Below are 15,404 nucleotides of genomic sequence, written 5' to 3' on the forward strand. Positions count from 1 at the left end.
AACTGATTGCTTCATAGTCTAATTACTTTTCAACTGGCTGTTCCAAATTAAGATGTCATTGATGGCTTTTGGTGATATATTTCATTTTAAGCAAATTTATTCTATAATAGAGAACATCATAATGGGAAGCAGAGTTCCTACTCTTCCCTCCTCTTTGTAGCCTGATATCTTGACAAGTAAATTAAATTTAGCAGTTAAAATGCTTCCATTAGTAATTTTATTAAGTTAATTAAAGAATTTCTCTTTCTGAATTTTAACTACCTTCCTTTCAGAACCATGTTGATTTTTTTTTTCTTTTTTTAATTTCATGTATTTAGGGACTGTGATATATTCTAGGACCAATCAACAACTCTATCAGTATTGTATTCCTGTGGCTGAGATGCTACCAAGCAAATCAAGGAAAGAGCAGAAATAGCCTAACAGTCTTTGAAAGAGATGGTCTGCTTCATCTCACAGAAGAACTAGGGTTTTAAAAAGAGAAAGAGGAAAAAGAAGGTAGAGGAAAAAAGGAAAGGGAAAATATACTTTTGAGAATATCTATGTTTTTTGTAAATGGCAGAACTACTAACTAGTGTCGCCATGCCTACAGGATAAATTGTAAGTCGTTCAAGTAGGGTCAGTGATAAATGAGAAGAGGAAAAAAAATCCAACCCTTTTTCTTATTCAGTAATATAAGTATGCAAGTAGTACTGAGCAAGATACTGAAGTTGGCAAAGCTCATGTTAAATGAAATCTTGGGCCCTCTCCAGGGAGTGGCGTTTTAAAATAACCTGAATATTTGTAAGAGACTTAGGGTGAAAACGAGTTGTCTCATGGCCCGTTGCCTGTTTCTTGTGGGAGGTGTTCTTCAACTCAGGAATTATAGAAAGTATTTTTAGAGCTGGAAGGGAGCATAGAGGAAGTTTTATCTTATCCTTTCATTTTAAAGATGAGGAAACTGAGGGCCAGGGATTAACAAGGCTGCCACCACCAATAATAATCATAGCAGCTGTAACAATGGTGGCTAATATTTATTGAGCTTGAAGCTGTGAAATTTGCTACAACATTTCATTTAAAAGCCCCACAAGGGAGATTCTTCTAATGTCCCAACTGTATAGATACAGGAAACAATGCCCGAAGAAGGTTAAATAACATGTGCAAAACCTGTGACTCCCTAGTCCCATATCCCTAATTAGTGCCCATCATTGCTTTAGATGAATGACTTGGGGTCCTGCAACTAGTTAGTGATTCCTCCAAGGCTAAATTTGAGGGCAGCTGCTTCTTAGCTCTGCACTTTATAAAACTAGGCCATATGAAGAAAACTGTAAAACCAGTGGTCAAGCAGAGGCTTGGGCATTGAGAAGACAGTATGATTTCTTTTTTTAAAAATCCCATTGCCAGAGTACCCAGTGAGATAGTTGCTTTGTGGGTGAAACCTTATCAAAGGCTGCACCCATGTGTTCAGACCTGAAGTGACATTTCATTGAAAATTGGGGGATTCTGTCCTTTACTCATTCATTGAGGAAATAAAGGAAAGCCAAAAATACAGTCCATGGCAATTACTATTAATACCTCCTATCATCTCTCATTTTCTAATACCCTGCTTTTCTGAATAGCTCACTCTGTGAGCTCACATGCTCGCTGTTCAAACTCCATCATCTCTTCCCAAATCACTCCCACCATCTCCCAGAATTCTCATGCCACATCCTCACTCACTGGAGTCTCTCCACACATACACCTCAGGTAACAGCCACCCCACCCCCTTCTGCCTTTTTATTCTGGAGGATTAATTGCCTTTCATTGTTATATGCCAAACTCACTACTTTCCTCATGAGAGTAGGTCATCATGGCTTTTGTTCCTTCTGTTCTTCCCCAATTCTTTAGATTCTGCTTCATAAACCCCCCAGAATAAATCTGGCAACTCATAGGTCTATCCAGGCAGGACAGAAAAGATGAAGCCAGAAATTATCTAATAGGCCAGAAGAGAGAAACAACTGAGACTGAGGTATTAACTGCATGTGTGTGTATATATATGTGTATATATATATATATATATATATATATATATATATATATACACACACATGCACACAGTATACATGTGTATGTATAAACACATACACATGCACATATTCGTTTTTCCCTCTTTTCATACTGAAAAAAGCTAACATGGCAAGTACCTAATCCAGATGACCTTTTTATATTCTGGGGAGCCCAATCCACTTTCTGTATATTTTTTTCTCAAACATCAAGATAAAAAGGATTTAAAGGCTTTATTGCCTTTTGCCCCTTTTAATCCTTTGTAATCAGGAGGTAGGTTTTCAAGATGGTGCACCAGAATTTCTGAAGCACAATAAACTATCAAATGTCCCCAAGGATGCTTTCCATGGAGAATGTTTCCTTTATTAAGCAAGCCCACTCCTCCAAAATGGTGTTTATAGGAAGAATCTAGCATTCTGCAACATTTCTATAATTGAGAGCTAGACAGATAAGCCCAGAATAGCCTGGATCATTCAATTTTTTTGCTGATTATATAAAGATCCTCTGTCCTCTGACCTTTACCTGAGACAGAATGTTACCTTAAGCCCAGAATAATATTTTCTATATATCTGGCCATAAAGAAAAGATGTTTTCATTCAAAATTTACCTCTTAACTTGCTTCACGTCCTGCCATTCACATTGCAGCTACTCTTTGGTGAAGATCTTTTTCAATTATTTTGGGGAGCTTGTTGTTTTTTAATGTAGAGTTCAAGTCCTATAGTGAAATCTGTTTCATATTTGTAATCAGTTTTCAGCTCCTGGAAGAAGCCCAAATTGGTAAGTCCCTGTAAGTGAAAAAGAAAAAAAAAAAAACAGAATGCAGTTATGCAACCTGAGTTTATAGACGATCAGAGAAGATAACTCAAAGAAGGACTGGCAAAAATAAACATTATGTCCTCTTCCTCCATCCCAGACATTCTGGCTCAGACTTCAACCTGGATAGCGATCAATTAAATGTATAGAGCCACAAAAGAGCCATCTGGATCCTGAAATTGTGTGGCAAAATCTCTATTATTTGTCATGTAAAAGGAAGAATATGTGATTTTGAAATAAAACACCACAGATGAACTGAGTTTGATGCAGGAGTAGATGTAGCTGGCCACAGTTGTGAAAGATTTGATAAGCTTCTTCTTACTTGTCCTTCACCCTGGAGGCTTCTGAAGAGGCCTGAATATCTGGCTTAAAGTGAGTGATGCTACTTGAAATGAAAAGCAAGGAGATTGCAAATCACTCTTCTGCACAGGCTTGGAATAAGCTATGGCACGGCTGATGGACAGATTCAGGTATTTAAGTGAGTGTGATTTCCAAGCAACAATTTCTAAACCCTACACTGTCGTTGACCTCCATCACACGATTGGACATGTTTATGAAGGCACACGTGGTAGAAAGAAATGCACTGGGAAGAATACCGAAGTCATTTTTCAATAGCACAGCAATATTACTGCAAAATGAAGCCACATTATCCCAATTAGCAGTGCAGTCCAGTCTCACACACTTCCTCTGCTTAACAGTCTGAGTCCACTCTAGGAAAGGACCTTCCCATTTCAGGAATGCAGCTCTGGGTTTGGTTGGAAGAAAGCTAATGAGGTAGGTAATCCAATGTGTGTGTGCTCAGGTAAATTCAACACCCATGTAAAGACTTGAATAAATGGCGCCAGACCATACTTTTGTCTTTTCCATTTTTTTCCTCTCTTTCTTTTCTTTTTTTTTTTTTTAGGCATAGTTATAAGGAAGATGAAAACTACCCAAAAAGCAATTTTTTTCCTCTGTGATCTAATTGGACAGAAAGCAAAAGCAAAGTACCCAATCAGTCAGCAGTCATTTAAACCAAACATATCTAACTGTATATTAAAACACATTATCTATAATTTTCTGTTTAATTAAATTGCTAAGTCTTCTGTAAAGGTTAAAATCTTCTCTTGCACACTGATGGCACATAATCTGTTCAAATTTCCTGCGTTTTCACTAACATTGAAGATCTTTACTTCTGTAAAAATTAAAAGCAGAATTTATTATTTATTTATTTATTTTGAGGCAGAGTCTTGCTCTATCACCTAGGCTGGAGTTCAGTGGCCCAATCTCGGCTCACTGCAACCTCTGCCTCATAGGTTTAAGTGATTCTCCTGTCTCAGCCTCCCCAGTAGCTGGGATTACAAACATGCACCACCACCCCCTGCTAATTTTTGTATTTTTAGTAGAGATGGGATTTTGTCACCTTGAACAGGCTGTTCTCAAACTGTTTACCTCAACTGATCTACCCACCTCATCCTCCTAAAGTGCTGGGACTACAGGCGTTAGCCACTGCACCCAGTCAAAAGCAAAATTTTTTGATTTCTAGGAGGCACCCCTAAAAAAGGTTATTGCAAATTAAATCAAATATTTTCATTGAACTTCCTCTTGAAGCTTTTTAGAGAGAAACCCAAAATCTTACTAATAATGAAAGACTATTTTTCATGATTCACTAAAGCAATTGCTGTCTCTGATCCAATCCCACCTTCTCTCTAATGTCCATCAGATATTTTTCTGGGGAATTGGTTTCATTTGCTCCTAACGTTATATTCTGTGATATATATTTCATTTATATATATATTCAGTTCTACTTAGTCGAGTCTATTTCCATTTGAACCATTGGTAAAAAGCCAGTGTTGATAATAGCCATTAGTTAGAGCACAGAAATCTATAATCATAGCCATTCCATCTGCTGGCAACTTAGTGGTGAAATTTTTCATATAGTGATTTATATACGTATCTTCTGACTATAAGAAACTCCAAGGCAGACACCATCTTATTCATCTTTAAATCACTATAGCAACTACCATATTATTTGGTATATTGGTCTTAAATGGTAAAAATAATTGAATGAATGAATAAATCAGGGAATTAATATTTAAATGTGGACACTGATTATTTATGCTATAGTCATACCACACTGAGAACTGTCTGGAAGAGTTTTCAGAGAGAGACAGAGAAAACTTGGCTGACTATTCTTGGAGATCACGTTGACTGTTTGTTGGATGAAGACAGTTCACCAAGAAAGCAGATTTTGACCCTTCAAGAACTTGAATGTGATGATGAGTTTATGACAGTTCTAAAAGCCAACATACGGTCGGTGGCCAGATTGTGGTTCTGGACTCAGAGGCTTCCATTTGGAAGGCAGACAAGCATTTGAATTATGGGTCTAATGAAAGTGTCAATAGCAATCCTGTTACTGGAGAAGCCGTAAAACTCTGCTTAATGAACTAGGCAGGGACACAAAAACACAATGGTCTAAAATGTATTGTATGAGAAAATGATAATTAGCCCAGATTTCATGTACAAGATAAAATGCATAGGGATGATATTACCACTGAGCAATATTATAGCCCTTCAGGGGACTGTTTTGTTAACAGGGTTTGGCGCAGCTTTTTCTATCCTCCTCGTATGAATGGAGATGTACTACAAAATCATGAGCTGTGAGTTAGGGAAAGAATGTCAGATGGTAAAATTCCTATCATAGATGCTGACAAACATCTAAAATTCAAGACAATAAGAGGGTTCTGGTCTCATTAAGGCTTCACTGTTCTTTGGGAGGCTTTAGGCAATAGTAGATGATAAGCCAAACTGTTTCTCACAGAAAAGGAACGGGTGTTAAAGAGAAGGTGATTCTCTAATCATGCAGTCTTCTTTACTAGACTGCCAAACTCAACCAGAAAAGGAACTCACTTCCATGCTATACTCAGAAGCTCCTGAGGTCGCCCTGAGCACAGAAGAGAGCAGTAACCTTGGAGACAGGGGGTTGAGGTTTTAATCTTAGCTCTGCACTAACTCTGAATTTGAAGTTTCTTATTTCTTAAAAAGGGACAGAGGCAGAGGTGGATTAGAATGGTGCTTCAGAAAATTTAAGGGGTATAAAAATCACCTGGGTATTTTGTGAATACAGATTTTGATTGAGTTGATCTAGGGTGCGCCTGAGATTCCACATTCTGAACAAACTCCTGCGTTATGCCAATGCTGCAGGCTCATAAACCACAACCTGAGGAACAAGTGACCAGCTGGTATCTCCCAACTTGAAAACTCCATGAAACTACCAACATGAATAATAATCCATTTGCCATCCATTACTACAAGTGCGAAGAGACAAACAATTACCGAGTTTTTGGTGTCATCGAAGCAAACTTGTTTTAGCTTTGTTTTTGTCTTATAAATCTAAGTAAGCTGCTTTATCCTAGTTAGAAACTAGGAATGCTCTGACCTTTACAAAAACAAATTTGTCAGGAATTTTTGGTGGTAAACTATTAATACTGTTAGACTAGCTAAATAATGCTTTTGGATCCATGTGTTTGATGACTAAATGGATTGCATGTAGAAACTTAAAATGGGGTAAACTATGGTGACCATGAGTTAAAGTAGTGTATCTACATCTATTAATAATAAAATAAAGACAAAGGGGCTCAAATGATGTGATGTAAGGCATAGTTACTTGAATACAACAATATGTTAATGTAAGCATAATAGCTATAGTATGACATGAGTTGGATATGGCTCATGCCTTGAACAAACAGTATCCTAGGTGTTCAGCCTGTTAAAAGCAACTTTGAATGCTATAATCCACTGGGTTCTATCCATACATATTTTCTTCCCTTGCCCAAGTTCAATATTTAAGATGGCACATGTACATAGGGAAAGGAAGAATACTGTAAGAATCCATGGCATAAAGAACTATTTCACACATCTGCAGACAGGGATTCTAGAAGTTAATAGAAATTTTCTTCATTGTGTCAAGTACAGTATCTGACACATAATAGTAGCTCAATTAATGTCTGTTAAGAAAAATGATCTGAAAGCAATAAACAACTAAGCTGTAAGAATGAAATTAAATGAAAGTTCATAAAATCTTCAATAGTTTAAGGGGCCATAAGTTTGGGAACAAAAATTGGAGACTTGTGTCCTTGGTTTAAAAAAAAAGAGAGGTCTTTCTCTCCCTCAACTCCTTAAAAGGAAAGCTTTGCCTAGAAAAGAATTGGCAAATTAATCTCAGAACAAGAATTTAATGAGCTCATATAACATGCTTTAGGCTTCATATAAGTTGCCTCTTTTACCCCCTTCAACAACCCTGAAAAGTAATTATTATCCTCATCCCCAGGTGCCTCAGATGCCACAACTAGTAAATGGCAGTACTAGGGTTTCATTCTAGTTTATTTGACTTAGAAATCAGCCCTCTTCAGACAGCTTGTAATACCGTCAGGGTGGGGAGGAGAAGGGACAAAATATTTTTAAAAGAAGGGAAAGGGAATATATTTTTTAAAGTGCTAAATTTTTGAGACTATGAATTGTAAAGAAATTAAGAGAGGAGGCCAGGTGCAGTGGCTCACACCTGTAATCCCAGCACTTTGGGAGGCCAAGGTAGACAGATCATGAGGTCAGGAGATTGAGACCATCCTGGCTAAAATGGTAAAACCCCATCTCTACTAAAAATACAAAAAATTAGCTGGGTGTGGTGGCACACACCTGTAGTCCCAGCTACTCGGGAGGCTGAGGCAGGATAACAGCTTGAACCTGGGTGGCAGAGGTTGCAGTGAGCTGAGATCGTGCTACTGCACTCCAGCCTGCCTGACAGAGTGAGATTCCATCTCAAAAAAAAAAAAAAAAGAAAAGAAATTAAGAGAGGAAACTCACTGAAGACTTGAGTCAAAGTTGGTTTCACGGAGAAAAGCTGGAAGTGGGCCCAATGTTCATTCATTCATAACATACTTGTCTGGCCCACATGGGAAGAAATTTGGATAGACAGTAAGGTGAGAAGATAAAATGTTTTGAAGAAGGAAAATAGTAGCGTTTGATTTTGAGAATAAAAGGGTCAGAAAGACTCTGCATTGTGAACCAGGAAAAGCAACATATTAAAAACTATTTTTCATTTTCAGTATATATCAGGCACCCAAAATATATACTGCCAATGGGATGGGAAAACGGGAGCATGTGTTGCTAAAATAATCTAAAGGCAAGTCCTGAATAAGCTAAAACCTCCAGCCAGACAAAAGCCTATTTGTAAATTATACCACTTAATTTTTCAGGTCATGATTGCCTCTCTCTGCGAAGCGGTTAATGACATTCTCAATTAAGAGTTTGCTATAAAAATGAATGAATGAAGTATTTCAAAACTGATATGAGATATTAAAGATGAGTCACTTTTAAAAAGTGGTTTTGTTTCCTATGTTCTGGATAATGCATTTGAGAATGTAGTTTCCAGCCTCACCCATCACCCTATTGTGAAATCAAATTGAATGACTTTCCGCTCTTAGAATGATCACTCATTCAAATACATTCAATAAATAAAGCCCAAACACAATGAAGCACTTTTCCTAGAGCATCCCAAGGAGCTAGGGCCTGGTCTCTCTCACTCTATGAGGCTGAGATTGAAGTAAATAAAGCATTCACCCACACTGACTACATAATACATAGTGACTTACTGTTTTCTAAGCTTTTACAGGTACATTATCTCATTTGATCCTCCAATGACTTCATAATAAACATGTTGTTGGTTTATTATCCCCATTTAACAGATGTGGAAGAGAGAGCTCAGAGTAATCAGTGATTTTCCAAAAGTCACACAGCAATCCAAGAGGTGCTTTAAATCTCCACCTCCTCCCCCTCCAGAAGAGGAAACATATCTTAAGTATAAAACAATGTAATTAGTACCATTACCAAAACTGGAATAGTAGAAATATTTAATTCATTCAGATGTACCTCTGGTGATTTTGTAAATACTGAGGTATTCATTTTCCACATTCTGAAATTCTGTGAATTCTACCCTGGACAAAAGGTCATCCAAACATGATCCTTGTTCAGAGTTATGGAAATGTATGCAGCCTAAAAGAAAATGGGCCAAACGCAGAGTAAAAATATCCATGTAACTCCCAGTGCCATTTACTCTTGCTGCCTCAAATCCTTTTTGAAATTAGGCAGGTTATAAATCATAAAAATATATAAAAATGTAAACTCCTGTCCTAAATTCAATTATCATATATCAGAGAAGGTCATGAGTGCAGTAGGTTGGAGAGCTAGTAAAATGAGACTAAAATAGGCATGGTAGGCAAGTCGGAGAGAGAGAGAAAGAGAAAGTTTTAAAAAGTAAAAAACTTTTCAATTTACATCTACAGAACAGACAAAAAATTATCTGAAAAATAGAAAATACTGTTTTTCCACAAATCAACATCCTTTCATTCTCTAGCTCTAAAAAGCCAGAAGTTGATATGGAGAATAGTTAGGAGAGAGGAGATCAACTTCTCTTAAGTCAATCTGAGGTCAGAACTGTACAGAGGAGCAGTCTAAGTGTACCTAAGAACAGAAAAAGAAAAAGTAAAAAGATACTAAAAGCCTTGTCTTCATGGAGGGAAGGGGTTAACCCAAAATGAAGGGGCAACTCCATTTTCCAACACTGCCTTGTAAACACCATTTCTAAACCAATCTGGGCCAGCCATCTCTTGTCCTCATTCAAACACTCCTTTGCTTCTATCTTCAACGTGACTGTGGGAGCATCTGTGCAGCGTAGACCTCTCTGGAAATTGCAGATCTACCACGCTGACTGGGCTCCCACATCCAGATGTTGAAAAGGCTTGTTGGTTCTTGAGACCCTTTTCCTCCAAATGTCTGATTCCTTTTTCTCCTAAATTTTATGGTATATTTATTCACCTATGTCTAATTGTGAATAGCTTCAGAGTTTCTGAAAACCAGAGTTTGTTTATTTGAGTCTCCTAATTTATGAGTCAAGGAGCTGGGGAAGCCATAATTATACAAGCTGATATTTGAAAAACTGCATTCTTTAAAATGCTCCTAATAATAACTAATCCATGTAATAAAATCTCCCAAAGCACTAGTCTTTTTTCCTCTTCACTAAAAACAAGACACAAAAGTCATGATTCCAAGATTTATTCTTCAAAAGGTAAGGTGACACGGAACCAAGGTTAATTACCAGGTATTTTTAGGGATCAGGAAATATATTTCCAGCAATATTTCTCCTACATTCAGACTTAATTTTAAGCAAAAATAATATATTTGTTCATGACCCATGCTATACAACTACTTTGCATAAAAAGCCCTGTTGAAGGTCTTTTAAGCTATTTTAAGTGTTATGACCAGTGGCTTCAGGCATAAGATTTTGTTTAGATAGCACAAGACCTTTCTTGTTGATTGAAACCTGGCTTGATGCCTCTATACATCTAAATAATTAGAAAAAAATACATTTAAATGAGAAGCAGATGCTGTTTCCAGATTTCTATTTTCACTGTACAGAATAAATAGAAGCTTTCATCTCTGCATTTACTCTTTGGATATGGTGCATACCACATGAATCATTATTTAAAGCATAGGGTGTTCCTTTCACAAAGGTAAAGGAAATAGGGGACCTCTGGGGTACTCATTTCTCCGAAACATTTGTGCTCCAAGAAAACTAAACAGGATTATTTATTCTCCTTTACTCTTTCATACGTTTCCATGTCTGGTACTAAGCCAGTAGATCCAAATAGAATGGGGGAAGGCTGTGCTGAATGCAAAGATGGCAGGCCCTGCTGAAGATCAGTAGCTTGTAATTGGCAACAGACGCCAAACATACTGCAAATGTTCAATGTTCATCTTATCAGATGCAAAACCAATTAAGAAGAAACTATACCAAGGCAAGGGAAAATAGAGGACAGGACATCACAGGGTATCTTTGAAAACAGAGGGTAGTTTTCTCGAGCTCCTTTACCTGTCACTATGTCAACACTCTAACAGGTAGAGTACATTTTTAGTTTCTCTTCTAAGTTAGGAAGTTACATACTAGGTTTCTGAGCCAATTTTAAGTGCTTGAGATGTTTGGATGAAGGAGCTATGTAAACAAAGGGCAAAGGTCTGCAGAACTTGGAAGCAAAGTATTTGTACATGAAATCTACAGATCCCAGAGCCTGGTCTTCTGAGCTGTGAGCTGCAGTGAGACAAGCCAAAGCAGCTACTAAGCCCAATGGGAATTAATAAGCAATTATGCTATAATCAATTTACTGAAATTATTTGTTTACTTTTTCATTCTTGCCACACCACCCCAAAGCTCTACTATTTCTTTTCTAAGAATGTTTCTGTTGATCACTGTTTTCCTCCAGGTCTAGTACAGTATCTGCTACAGATAAGTTATCAATCAATCAATATTTGTGAAATGACACTATGAATGAATGGATATAATCTGAAAGTTTATTCAGTGCCCTGAAATAAATATCACAGTTTTATGAGTTGTACAAATATAGAACAAAAAAATTAAATAGTAGTCACCACTTAAGAAGCACAGGCCATGTCTCAGGCATTGTGCCAAGAGTTCTACTTGCATTGTATTAATTTTGACACCCAAAATGATATTAGGAAGTATTATTCTTCTGATTTATAGATGAAGAACCAGAGGCTCAGTTAGGTGAATGGATATTGCTAAGGATCAGCCAGTAAGTGGCAAACTTCCTAGTCTGTCTTACTCAGTAACCCTGACATATCCTTTAACCACGTCATTATGCTGCCCACTGGACTTCAAAGGTTTTGAAATCTTGTTCTAATACAATGCTTTACAAATTTAGATTGAATGCAGAAAGAAAGAGTAAAAATGTCTACCAATTAATTAGCACTTAGAATATCAGAATTGGGTTTTCTGTGCATATGCAGTGAATAAACTGTTCTTAGAATCAAACCAATGATCCAAATGAACAATGTGATCTTTTGACAAAGAGAAAGGTTTGAAGGGTTCAGGCATATGAATTGTGTTGCTGTGAAATAAACCAGGGTGAAAAATTCACCCAGAACAGACATTGAAGCAATTCTATCCTGTATGTGTACATATGGATCCAAAGAAAATAATACAATGTTAGAAATAGGAATATACCTATTACCACTGAGGCCGCTGCTATTGAGGCTACAATTATGAGTGGTGACAATTTGTCATCATTCTAGTTTAGACATATTGAGAGCTGACTGTATACCAAGCCTTATAAGTCCTTTTCGATAGTTTCTCATTTAATCTTCAAATAACTCCATGAGGTAACCATAAATGAAACTCCCATTTTTCACATGAAGAATTTGAAGCTAAAGAAGGTAAGTAACCTGTCTATGGCCAAGCAGCCAGTGATGATGGAACCAGACACAAACCAGGTCTGTCTGGGCCCAAGCTGTGTTCTCAGCACCACTATGCAGTGTTGCACTGATTTCTACACGATTACGATACCTGTGAGTGACCCTCCAATATTAATTTCATAAAATGATTTACATGTATTATACTTCAGTTCTACTGCCAATATGAGCTGGAGGAAAATAAGCAAGCAATACAAGGAACTTCATTTTGCTGATCGAGAGATCAGCAAGTGTTAAAATTCAATCGTATGCCCCCCATAAATCCAGGAGGTTTATTTCCCCAAATTAGAAACATCAAGTTTCTCTTTTGTGGTTTTTCAGTATATTACAAGGATGAGGAGCTTGCTGTGAAAATATGTCAGTGTTTGTTAATGACAGGCTCCTCCTATACCAGCAAAGATCATAGTATGCACCCTCCATTCAATAACTGGTATTGAACATGTCTACAAAGAAATTCTGGTATATTTGCTGGAGTTTTCCTTCTAAACAGACTGTAAATATAATGGAATGCTTTCTCTGGCAGCATTTTGAACCCTCAGCTACTGGGTCTGTATGAAACCTGAAAATACAAGAGATTTCCATTCATGGAAAATGAGATGAAGGATAAAGCTAAGTGACCTTTTGAGAACACTTTAAAATCATATTCTGTTTATTGAGTTCATGTCTCGGTCTAAGGTTCAGAATGATATTCATTTTGTATGAATATGTTTTTTTCTCAAATCATTGTGAAGAAATAAAATTATAAGTGTATGAAAATATTGTATGAAAGGAAAATATTCATCTGACTGTTTAGGGACCACACATGCTTTTAGCAACTAAGAGATATAATTCTCCCTTTGAATAGTTGTAAGAATTAGGGGAAGTCATTTAAATTCTCCAAGCCTCAGTTTCCTTATCACAAAATGTAGGGATGGATCTAGCTTGTCTCAAAATTACTATGCAATTACAAATCTATGATTCTTTGAACCTAACTTAGATTCAGCAGTTACATGTGCATTTATACAGCAAATGATCACATAAGAACTGCAGAGAGCATCTCAATAAATTCCTAGGAAATCATATGACAATGTAACCAAATAATAAATAGCTATAATAGTCTAACATATATAAGAAGGTAACAAAATTTTTCTACTTGGTAGAGGAATGATGATTATCTCAGCCTTTCTAGGCTTTTCTCATTATCCTGAAACATAGGTATCAAGGAAATAGGAAGTAGAAATGCTTCATATTTATTCTTGATGCTGATAACATCTATATTTGACATTCTAGAATAACAACATCTCCAGTAGCAACTAAGATATGCATGTTTCAGAACTGAGAAACTTTTAAAATCCCCTTTTAAGCAATGCAGCCACAGAAGACTCTTAATAATTGATTATAATTGATTTTAACCTTGTCCTAACCTGGGCAAAATGGCAAAGCCAATCATCTTTGTCCAGATGGGGTATGAGAAAAGAGCCCCCATTCCACATCTTTAAAAGCTCCAGACATGAGCAGAAGATAAAATATTTAGTCTGCCAAAGCCTTGACCTCCCAATTCCAGCCAGTTTTCAACTTGAATTGATTTCCGACAAGGCATCTGGGAGACGATTACAACAAAATGCACTAAAGCTGGGCAGCCTTTATTTTAACATCCCAGCAGCTTAACCTGTTAATAACAGCAATTGTTTTAGATACAATACCAATTTCTGTAACTGACGCAAGAAATGGATAACAGCAGCACAGTCTCCAAGGCAGTGCAATAAAAAAAAATAAAAAGAAAAAAAAGCACAGCTGGTCACAGAGGAGGTGCTGGCAGTGTTTTCCAAAGAAACCTCGGTTTTCAGGGACCCAACTCTACAGTCTCAAAAAAGAAAATTCTTAGCAGAAGAAGGTTGCATGTTGAGAGAGACGCTGTGAGCAAAGGGATCTGGAATCACATCTGTGTTCTGCTGATGAAAGCTGAGCTATCTTGGGCCAGTCACTTCACATCTCCATGCCTAACTTGTTTTGTTTGAAACAGTGCTGCCCAATAAAAACACAATGTGAGCTGCAAATGTGAATCCATATGTAATTTTAAATTTTCTAGGAGACACATTAAAAAAACTTAAAAGCAAAATTAATTTTAATATCTTATTTAATCTAACATTCAAAACGTGATCATTTTGACATGTGATTAATACAAAATTATTATTTAATATTTAATATTTATTTTTCATACAAAGACTTAAAAATCTGGTGTATAGTTTACACTTATGGTACCTTTCAATTCAGATTAGTCATAAGTACTCAGTATCCACATGGGACTAGTGGCTACCCTACTGGGTAACACGCGTTTGAAAAAATTACTACAGATGATTGGGCTAATAATGTCTAGTGTCTTCTCAAACTGTATCATGTCATGATCATTCTAAATGTTACTTATGTTGCTTTTCATTTGAAAAACCAGATACAGGTCAAAAGTATAGACACAGCCTGTTGATCAGTGAGATCCAGATGTTAAGAATGGGGCCGTAAGTTTGAAGTTAGCAGGCAGTGAAGTGTGTGCTGATGCATGGACATGGTTTTAACCCTATACCTGGTCAGCTGTGCTATACCCGTTTGTCATATGTAACATAGAGTAGGTGGACACAGTGGGTGGCTGAATAAAATTTCATGACATAGCCCAGCATATTCTATTAAAGGAAATGATAAACATCTTCAGTGGTTTTGAGCACTATTTATGTGTCATTCATGTTGAATATACAAGATCATTTAATCATCTTAACAACCCTTTGAGGTGGGAATTATTAACCTTATTTAACAGATGGGGATTGAGCCTCAAAGACACTAATTAGCCTTCCCAATGTCAGAGTCCCAGAAAGTATTTTGTGTGGATTTGAACCCAGCCTTTTTAGACCTTGAGGCCAGTCTCTTGATCACCATGATGTGCTGCTTTCACACGTAGGCAGCATTTGGTCTTCTATCTAACTCCTACAAAGTTTTCCCAAATTGAAGACATTAGAAAGCAGAGGCTATAGAAAGGCTAAAGGTGTTGCTTTCACTTTTTAATGATCTATAAAGTCAGAAATAGTACAGCAGATGATAACAGTCTAATAAACATATATCCCCCTTCTCTCCTAGTCATTAATACCTACAAGAAAGAAAGAAAAAAGGAATAGGAAAGAAGGAATAAAAGAAACAAGAAAGAGGAAGGAAGGAAGGAAGGAAGGAAGGAAGGAAGGAAGGAAGGAAGGAAGGAAGGAAGGAAGGAGGGAAGGAGGGAAGGAGGGAAGGAGGGAAGGAGGGAAGGA

At 36.9% G+C, this 15,404-nt stretch overlaps 1 protein-coding gene across 2 annotated transcripts in view; it reads right to left on the reverse strand.

Moving 5' to 3' along the window:
• The window catches only part of LOC116560598, a 582,130-nt gene that overhangs the window by 174,834 nt on the left and 391,892 nt on the right, over positions 1 to 15,404 (reverse strand). For both annotated transcript variants that reach the window (XM_032292066.1, XM_032292065.1), the window contains exon 3: positions 2,627 to 2,804. The gene's annotated coding sequence lies outside the window, so the exon portion shown is untranslated. The remainder of the gene's footprint in view (positions 1 to 2,626; positions 2,805 to 15,404) is intronic.

Source organism: Sapajus apella, unplaced genomic scaffold (assembly GCF_009761245.1).
Source record: "Sapajus apella isolate SASKATOON/1434 unplaced genomic scaffold, GSC_monkey_1.0 scaffold26, whole genome shotgun sequence".
NCBI lineage: Eukaryota > Metazoa > Chordata > Mammalia > Primates > Cebidae > Sapajus > Sapajus apella.